Below are 8,573 nucleotides of genomic sequence, written 5' to 3' on the forward strand. Positions count from 1 at the left end.
GGGGGCCGTCCTGGAGGATGGAGAGACAGAGGCTGGGGCCCTTGTGTAGAGGAGGAGGGTCTGTGGGTGAGGTGGGTGTCATAACACCTGCCTTTGCTGAAGTTCCGGTATCCCCCACTGTGCCCACGTCCCCCCGACCTCACACTTCTTTTGGCTCTGGTCAGAGCGCTGGGAGCAGCCAAGAAACGTTGGCTGGATGAAGGCCAGGGAGGAGTTTGGGGAAACTAGTCAGGAGACTCAGGGACCCTGTGGGAGGGTCTGGAGGCAGAAGCGAGGCTGGGAGTTTGGTCTGCACGAGCTGCTTTGCCCAGGGAGCACTCAGCAGGTTGTGTGGCTTGGGGGAGTGTTTGAGGTGGGCAGGGTGTCAGTGTCAGGCTCCATCCTGTCCTCCCCTACACCACCCTCCTAGGTGGGCTGGTTGTTGGGAGGTTGCTCATTTGGAGCCAGGACCCTTGGCTTCCCTGGACAGAGACCCCCCAGAACTCATCTCCCAGGCCAGCCTCCCGGCACGCAGCTGACAATTTTACTGAATGAATGAACAAGTAGAATAAAAGATCAATGAGTGAGGGGTAGAGAACAATAGTTGGATAAGTCATGAGTCACGGGTTACAGAGAAGGGGGTTGACGGGGTGGCGAGTGTCGGGCAGCTGTGAAGGTGTGCAGGTGGTGGGGGGCCCTCCTATAGGCTGGAGCCTCCCAGCCTCTTGACCCCAGTTCTTGACCCCAGTTCTCTCCACCTGCCCCCTTCCCAAGTCTTCCTGTTTGGAAGGGAAAATTGGGGCCCCTGCTCCAATCTCTCTAGAACACTGGCCCTTTGTCCCCTAACTTGGAGACTAAGCAACGTGTGGGCCCAGCCGGGCAAGGAGACACACAGATGGTCAGAAAGACCAGTTTTCATCTTCCTGAGGCAACATGGTTGGAGGTCTTGATCCAGGGGAGGTCTTGCAGCGGAGAGCTGGTCTACCTGGTGAGCATAGCTGGGAAGACTTAAAGATTAGCTGATCAGAAATTAAGTCATTCTTTGTTGAGTGTCTGCCAGCGTCCCATGCAGTGATCACCATGGTTACCATGCCTTCAAATCCTCTGGGTTTTCTCACAGAGCCCTCCTGCTTATTTCTACTCTACAGAGATTTAGCAGAGCCACGGAGAGCCCTCGGTAACCTGCGGGGGACACACACAGGTGAGTCACAGAGCGTGCACACAGCAGAGACATGTCCAGCTTCACTAGTCACCAGGGAAATGCCAACCACGAACAGAGCCAGTCGTGCCCCTCGGTTAGCAAATGTGCACAAGTCTGATGAGGCCACATGATGGAGACCCCATGCAAAGCCACATTGTCTTGCACCCTGCACATCAGTGATACTCTGGTGTGGCCGCCTGGGGAAACAGCGTGATGTATTCTCTGAATATTCCGTTCCCCATAATCAGGCAATCTCTTCCTGGCACATCACCCAGTGAGACGTCTCACATGGGTATACAGGAGACGTGTGCGAGAATGCGTATGGCTGCACTGGTCACGAAGGCAACTGTCCGAAAGCAGCCAAACGGCCATCGAGGGGATCTGGGTTAATGCGGGGTGATGCAGGCATGTGACGGAATGCTCTGTAGCTGTTGCAGTGAGGGAGCTACTCACAAAACAGTACGGAGGAAGGCTAGCAGCATGAAATGGAGCAGGTGAGTCCCGACAAATTACATAAAGCTGATGTTCATACATGCAGTACTTTACACTGTGGTTTTATGTAAGTTTGATGGGACAAGTATAGCTTCATAGACAATAAAGGTATAGGTCATCTATCTGTGTATCTGTCGTCTATCTAACATCCATCTGTTTGTCCATCCGTCCATCCATCCATCCACCCATCTGTCCATCTGTCCACCCATCCATCCACCCATCCATCCACCCACCCGTCTGTCCATCCATCCTTCCATCATTCATCCATCCATCTGTCCATCCACCCATCTGTTTGTCCGTCCATCCATCCATCCATCTCCATCAATCATCTATCTGGGGAGAATGAGAACAATCAACTCAAGATTCCAGAATGTGGTGTCCCTCCCCTAGGACAGGGAGGCAGGGGTGTGTAGGGGCACAAGGGGAACGGAGAAGGGTCTCATGGGGAGCAGTAAGCTTGTGTCAAAGTGTTAGTCTTTCTGTTGATTGCTGAGATCACAGAATGTTGTTATATTATTAAAAAGAAAGAAAGAAATCAGGGCTGTATAGGGACCAATGAGGAGTGGGTGTTACAGACCAAAGACCGTGAGTAAAATTTGGTTTTATGTCCCTGAAGTATCAGAAGTACCCACAGAAACAAAACAGAGCAAACCCCTCAACACTCATGGCTGTGCCACACACCTCACATTTTGAACACGTCACTTGTCTGCTCTGGGCCGGTGAGCGGGAGGCCTCCCAGATGCCTCTTCTGTCCCTTCACTCAGATGGGAGTCCGGGGGAACAGGCCTCTGTTTGTGCTGTAAATACCGTCCCCTGGGGCAGGGAGGCCTACCTCTGTCCCAGCGAATGGCAAGGCTGACTTTCAAGGGGCCTATAAACCTTGGTGAGGGAATGAATGCATCTCTCTCTCTCTCTCTCTCTCTCTTTCTTTCTTTCTTTTTTTTTTTAAGATTTTATTTATTTATTTGACAGAGAGAGACAGCCAGCGAGAGAGGGAACACAAGCCGGGGGGGGGGGGCGGGGGGAGAGGAAGAAGCAGGCTCCTAGCGGAGGAGCCTGACACGGGGCTCGATCCCAGAACACCAGGATCACGCCCTGAGCCAAAGGCAGACGCTTAAGGACTGAGCCACCCAGGCGCCCCCCTTCCTTCCTTCCTTCCTTCCTTCCTTCCTTCCTTCCTTCCTTCCTTCCTTTCCTTCCTTCCTTCCTTCCTTCCTTCCTTCCTTCCTTCCTTCCTTCCTTCCCTTTTCCTTCCTTTCCCTCCCTCCCTTCTTCCTTCCTTTCTTTCTTTCTTTCTTTCTTTCTTTCTTTCTTTCTTTCTTTCTTTCTTTCTTTCTTTCTAGAGAGAGCAGCAGGGTGGGAGGGGCAGAGGGAGAGAAAGAATCTTAAGCAGGCTCCACACCCAGCTCAGAGCCCAATGTGGGCTTGATTCTACGACCCTGAGATGATGACCTGAGCCAAAATCAAGAGTCGGATGCTTAACAGACTGAGCCACCCAGTCTCCCTCAAAAGGAGTTTTCTTGGGGAGGAGAACGGGGTTTTGAGGGGCCTCGGACCTGCAGAGGACAGGGGCAGAGCTGGGGGCGGGAGAAGGGTGCGGAAGGCTGCTGGCCTCAGGACGGGCTCTGGAGACGGCGATGTCTTAGCCGCAGCCATAGGGGATGCTGTTGGTGTCCTGAGCTGTTGGAACAAAGCACCGCCCCCACAGTCTGGGGACCAGACACTGAAATCGGGGTGTGGGAGGGCCATGCTCCCTTGGAGGCTCTGGGAGAGGATGTTTCTTGCCTCTTCCAGCTGCTGGGGCTCCCGGTGTCCCTGGCTTGTGGCCACGTCCCTCGGTCTCTGCTCGGTCTCTTCCCCGTGTCTCTGTGGGTCCTTTTCTGTCTCCGACAAGGAGATCCCATTGGATCTGGGATCCACCCCAGTCCGGGATGGTCTCACTGCAGTCCTCACTGTAATCACACCCGCAAAGACCCTGTTTCCAAATAAGGTCACATGCTGAGGTTCCCCGTGGGCATGAGTTTTGGGGGACGCCATTCACCCGGTACCCGGGTCCGGGGCTGCATTCTCCTCCACTCCCAGGGGGACTTAGAATCGAGCTCCGGGGAGCCTTCTGTAGTTCGTAAGCATGGTGATTGGGCCTTCACACCATTGACACGTGCCTCCCTCAAACCTTGTTACGACCTCGGCACAGTGGTTGTCTGGACAACAGAAAGAAAGAATGGGGCTCCCGGACGCCAGGTCGCGTGGACAGAGTGCAGACTGGAGCACACTGTGGCCTGAAGGTGAGGCTGCAGGGGGACCTCAGCCACGGTCTGTCTTCTGTGGCTGTCACATGGCAGCAGCAGGAAATGTGCTCAGGAGGCTGGTGGAGCAGGGGCACGCTGGCCGTGAGTTTGGAGAGCGGTCTGGACGCCCCCCCAGTCACGTCGTCCTTACAGCCAGTCTGGGGGGCCTGATGTTTGGAGCTGCCGCCGTCAGCCTCACACCACCTGCCCTGCGCTCTGCCCTCGGCGTCCTGCCAGAGTAAGCAAATGGACTTTCCTTCCTGGCAGTAAGAATCCTTTGTTTAAATCTAAAAGCCACCTTCATTACCCCAGTAACTCTGAGCTTGAATGGCCTCCATTCCTCTCCTTCTCAGACCTCCCATCCAGCTGCGGCCCGATCCTAGAGGTTCCAGAACCTCCCGGCCCCTTCTTCCCACTGCTACCACCCTCGTCCAGGTCTTGATCACTTTTTTTAAAAAAAAAAAAGATAAACAGGGACACCTGGGTGGCTCCGTCGGTGAAGCATCTGCCTTCAGCTCAGGTCATGATCTCAGGGTCCTGGAATCAAGTCCCGCATCGGGCTCCCTGCTCAGTGGGGGGTCTGCAGCTCCCTCTGCCTGCTGCTCCCCCTGCTTGTGCTCTCTCTCTCTGACAAATAAATAAATAAAATCTTTAAAAAAAAAGATAAACAATTTATTTAAGCTAAAATAAACCCAACAAAAACAGTGCAGCCATTTCTCCCATCCTGTACCCACCCTGCCTCTGGCAACCATCAATCTGTTCTCTGTATCTATGAACTTGGTTTTTTAAAAAGTTATGTTTATATTCCACCTATAAGAAAATCATACAGTATTTGTTTTTCTTTGTCTGACTTACTTCAATTAGCATAATGTCTTCTACGTTCATCCATGTTGTTGCACATGGCATGATTTCCTTTCTTTTTATGGCTGAGTAATATTCCATTGTGTATACACACCACATCTTCTCCATCCACCATCCATCCACCATCCACCCATCAACATCCATCCATCCATCCACCATCCACCCATCCACCCATCCATCCATCCACCCATCCATCCATCCATCCATCCATCCACCATCCACCCATCCATCCATCCATCCACCATCCATCCATCCATCCACCATCCACCCATCCACCCATCCATCCATCCATCCACCATCCATCCATCCACCATCCATCCATCCACCCATCCATCCATCCACCCATCCATCCATCCATCCATCCATCCACCATCCATCCATCCATCCATCCACCCATCAACATCCATCCATCCATCCACCATCCACCCATCCACCCATCCATCCATCCATCCACCCATCCATCCATCCATCCACCCATCCATCCATCCACCCATCCATCCATCCATCCATCCACCATCCATCCATCCATCCATCCATCCATCCACCATCCATCCATCCATCCATCCATCCAACCATCCAAGGACAGCTGGCCTGTCTCCATGTCTTGGCTATTGTCAATACTGCTGCAATGTCCATGGGTGCAGACATCGCTTCAAGATCCTCTTTTCATTTCCTGTGGATCTATACCCAGATGGAATTGCTGGATCATATGGTAGTTCTATATTTAATTTTTTTAGGGAACCTCCATACTGTTCTCCAGAGAGGCTGCACCAGTCTGCATTCCCACCAATAGTGCCAGAGCTTCCACCTTCTCCACATACTCACCAACACTTGTTATCTCTTGTCTTCTTGATACTAGCCAACCTGCGAGGTGGGATCTCATGGTGGTTTTGATTTGCATTTCTCTCCTGACGAGCCCCTTTTCCTGTAGCTGTTAGCTATTTGCATAGCTTTGGGGAAATGTCTGTAATTGGATTATTTGGGGGGTTTTTTGCTTTTGAGTTGTGTGAGTTCTTTATGTATTTTGGATATTAACCCCTTACTAGATGTGTGGTTTGCAAATATTTACATATTGATTGGTTGATGAACACATGTGGCTGGAGGCTTGCAGGGAGCCTAACCCTGGTTTCCTCTCAGGGCAATGTCTAGTGTTCACTAATTCAGCTTTTGCAGTGACTTCATAGAACAAAACTATCTCGAATAGTGAGAATTGACAATATTTGCAGCCAAGAAGGGTCCTTGGAAACATCTGCCTTAAATGATTGGGGCTCAAGAACTGGGCTGGAGTGTTTGGGGTTGGTTTGCAGGGCTCCCGTTCCCTGCCCCGGGTTGGGGTGTCAAGCAGCTAAAGGTTGCTTTCGTCTGTGGCCAGGAGGGGGATACTTCCTTAGAGGCCTGTTTTGTAACAGTTGCCCAAAGATGATCAGAGTTTCCGGTGAGAAATGGAGTATTTAGTAGGGATGAGCTCCAGCCACGTCACGGGTGGTGTGACGCGGGTGTGCCTGGTCTGTTCCAGCCTGGGTTCTGTGGGAGGCGGCTGAGTCCCTGAGAAGCCAGCTGGGAGCAGAGGACTTGTTCCTGCTGGCACAGGGGAGGGAGTGGGGCCGGGGCTCGCGGGTCGGCTCCCGGCTCCATCACACCGTATCCGCAGCCTCAGCGATAATTTCAGGATTTTATTTGTGTCGGTGGAAGCATGTAATAGTGTGTGGGATTTTTCAAAGGCCAGATGCTCCTTGCTTCCTGTCTGTTTTCAGAGGTGCTGCATTGACACAGGTTCCAAATAGCCTCCCTAAACATTTTGTCCTCCTGGCATCATTGCTGGCACCAGCCTGCTTTTTTTTCCCTTAATTTAATCTTATCAGTAAATTTATAAGCCCTTTGTCATACCATACACCTGTGGCAGAGAGACTAAAATGATGTCTGCCACATGACACTTGAAGTTACAGCATCATGTCCCTTCCTTTGGGGCAGAAGTGACCTTCACTCATGTTCCAGCTCCCAGGAAGTGGGGTGCTGCCGGGAGCTGGTCCTTCAGCCAGAGCCGTGCCCCTTTGGCTTGTGGATGTGCCCCCCAGCAGGTGCGGCACGGATATCGCCAGGTTCAGGCTCCCGGCTGTCCTTATGCAACTCTGGACAGTGACACCGGCCCTTCCGGAGGGACCGGTCAGCCCAGCCAGCTGCAGGGTCGCGGGGTCCAGCTTCTGTTTATGTTGTGGTCCTCGGGTCCTGGGAGGCCATACTGGCCAGCAAGGTCCTTCCGTAGCTCAGACTCTCTGGAGTCTCTAATGCCTCCCGCCCCAACCCCTGGCTGGCCACCGACCTTGAGCGGCAGCAAACACCACAGGGGTCCAAGGCCCTGCACAGCCTCCCGGTGAGGAAGGAGGCAAGCCCTCTCCCACCTCATGTTGCTGATGGGGTGGCCATTTGCTAATGGCTTCTGTAGGTTCCCAAGCTCCTTTCCAGCCAAAGTCATCTTGGCCCTGACCAGCTGCCTCTCTCCTGCCTCAGCATGGGGGGGGGGGGGGACAGGAACCACAGGATGACCGTCTTGCTTGGCGATGGGGCCGCATTCACTGGCCTAGTTTGGTGTCACCGGCTCAAGCGATGACCCAGACTAAAGTCCCTTCAGGCGCGTGTGCTGCCGAGGTCCGCGGTCATTGGCGGCCTGGGACCTGGGCCCGGGACTCGGAGAGGTGGAAAGGTAGGAGGCGCGTACTGCCTCCCTCCCACCCCTCCAATCCCAGAAGGCTGCCCGGCGGCTCCCTGCCTGCCTTGTCCTCGCGCTCCATCAGAGGACACACCGGGTAAAGGACTCAGCCCCCCCTCACCTGTCCGCACCTGTTCTGACACGCTGGTGTTCCTTCTGACCCTTGCTGCCCTCAGCGGGACCGCTGCAGGGCGCGGGACGAGGAGCATGGCGAGCCGGCCTGCAGCTTGCTCCTGGGGCCGCCTGGGTGCCCTGGAGGCGGTGAGGGCGCGTGCCCACGTCAGGAGAGGTGTGTCTCGGGGTCGGCTGGACCGGTGGAGAATCGTGTTCTGTACGAGCGCTTCTGCCGCCCACGAGCAACATCAGACCAGCACCAGCTCCTGGTCGGCTCACCCAGCTCTGGGGCTCCTGCTGGGCTGGCCGTGGCCTCGCCCACCGTGGCCTCGCCTGCTGTGGCCCAGCTTCACCCGAGCCGCCCTTTCTTGGCAGCCTCGCGGGGTGTGGGCAGAATGTGCAGCCTGCACGCGGGGGGCACTGGGTCTGTGCGCCCACATGCCAGCACATTCTGGGGCCCACGGGGCTCGGCCTGGGGTCTGACCAAGGTGCCAGCCTAGCCTCTGAGTTGGCGCTGGGAGTTTTGGGGGCGTCAGTGAGAGGTGCTTGGGCTCTTCCTCTGCGTGCCTCTGGGGACTTAGATGGCGGAGTGGCCCGGGTTCGGGTGACCCATCCGCCGGACTGCCCTGTGGGGCTAACGGCTATGGCCAGAGTCTGTAAAAACCCACACATTCCCGAGCAGACGCACCTCCCTATTTTTCAATGAGAAACCCGCAGACCTCAGAGTCACCCTGAGGAGGTCCACCGCCCTCTGTGTCCCCTGGGGTTCACCCCCCCCAGCTGACTTTCTGACGGCAGAATGGCCTCTATCTGGGACCTGCCTCCGTGGGGAGGAAACTGCAGGATCTGGCCACACAGCACGGGGGGGCTCCTCAGAGGTTGCTACCGTCAGGCAGCCTGGGTGCCCCCCCCCCGGGCCCTGACTGTCACC

The 8,573-nt window shown here is 54.8% G+C and overlaps 1 non-coding gene across 1 annotated transcript; it reads left to right on the plus strand.

Annotated features, from left to right (window-relative positions):
* Positions 1-3,779: 3,779 nt before the first annotated feature.
* LOC123779303 (small nucleolar RNA U13) lies at positions 3,780-3,879 on the plus strand. The gene has a single exon (XR_006776160.1). It is a non-coding gene; the product is annotated as a small nucleolar RNA U13 (small nucleolar RNA).
* The last annotated feature ends 4,694 nt before the right edge of the window (positions 3,880-8,573 follow it).

The sequence above is a fragment of the Ursus americanus genome, chromosome 9, assembly GCF_024610735.1.
Source record: "Ursus americanus isolate L20-20 chromosome 9, mUrsAme1.1.p, whole genome shotgun sequence".
NCBI lineage: Eukaryota > Metazoa > Chordata > Mammalia > Carnivora > Ursidae > Ursus > Ursus americanus.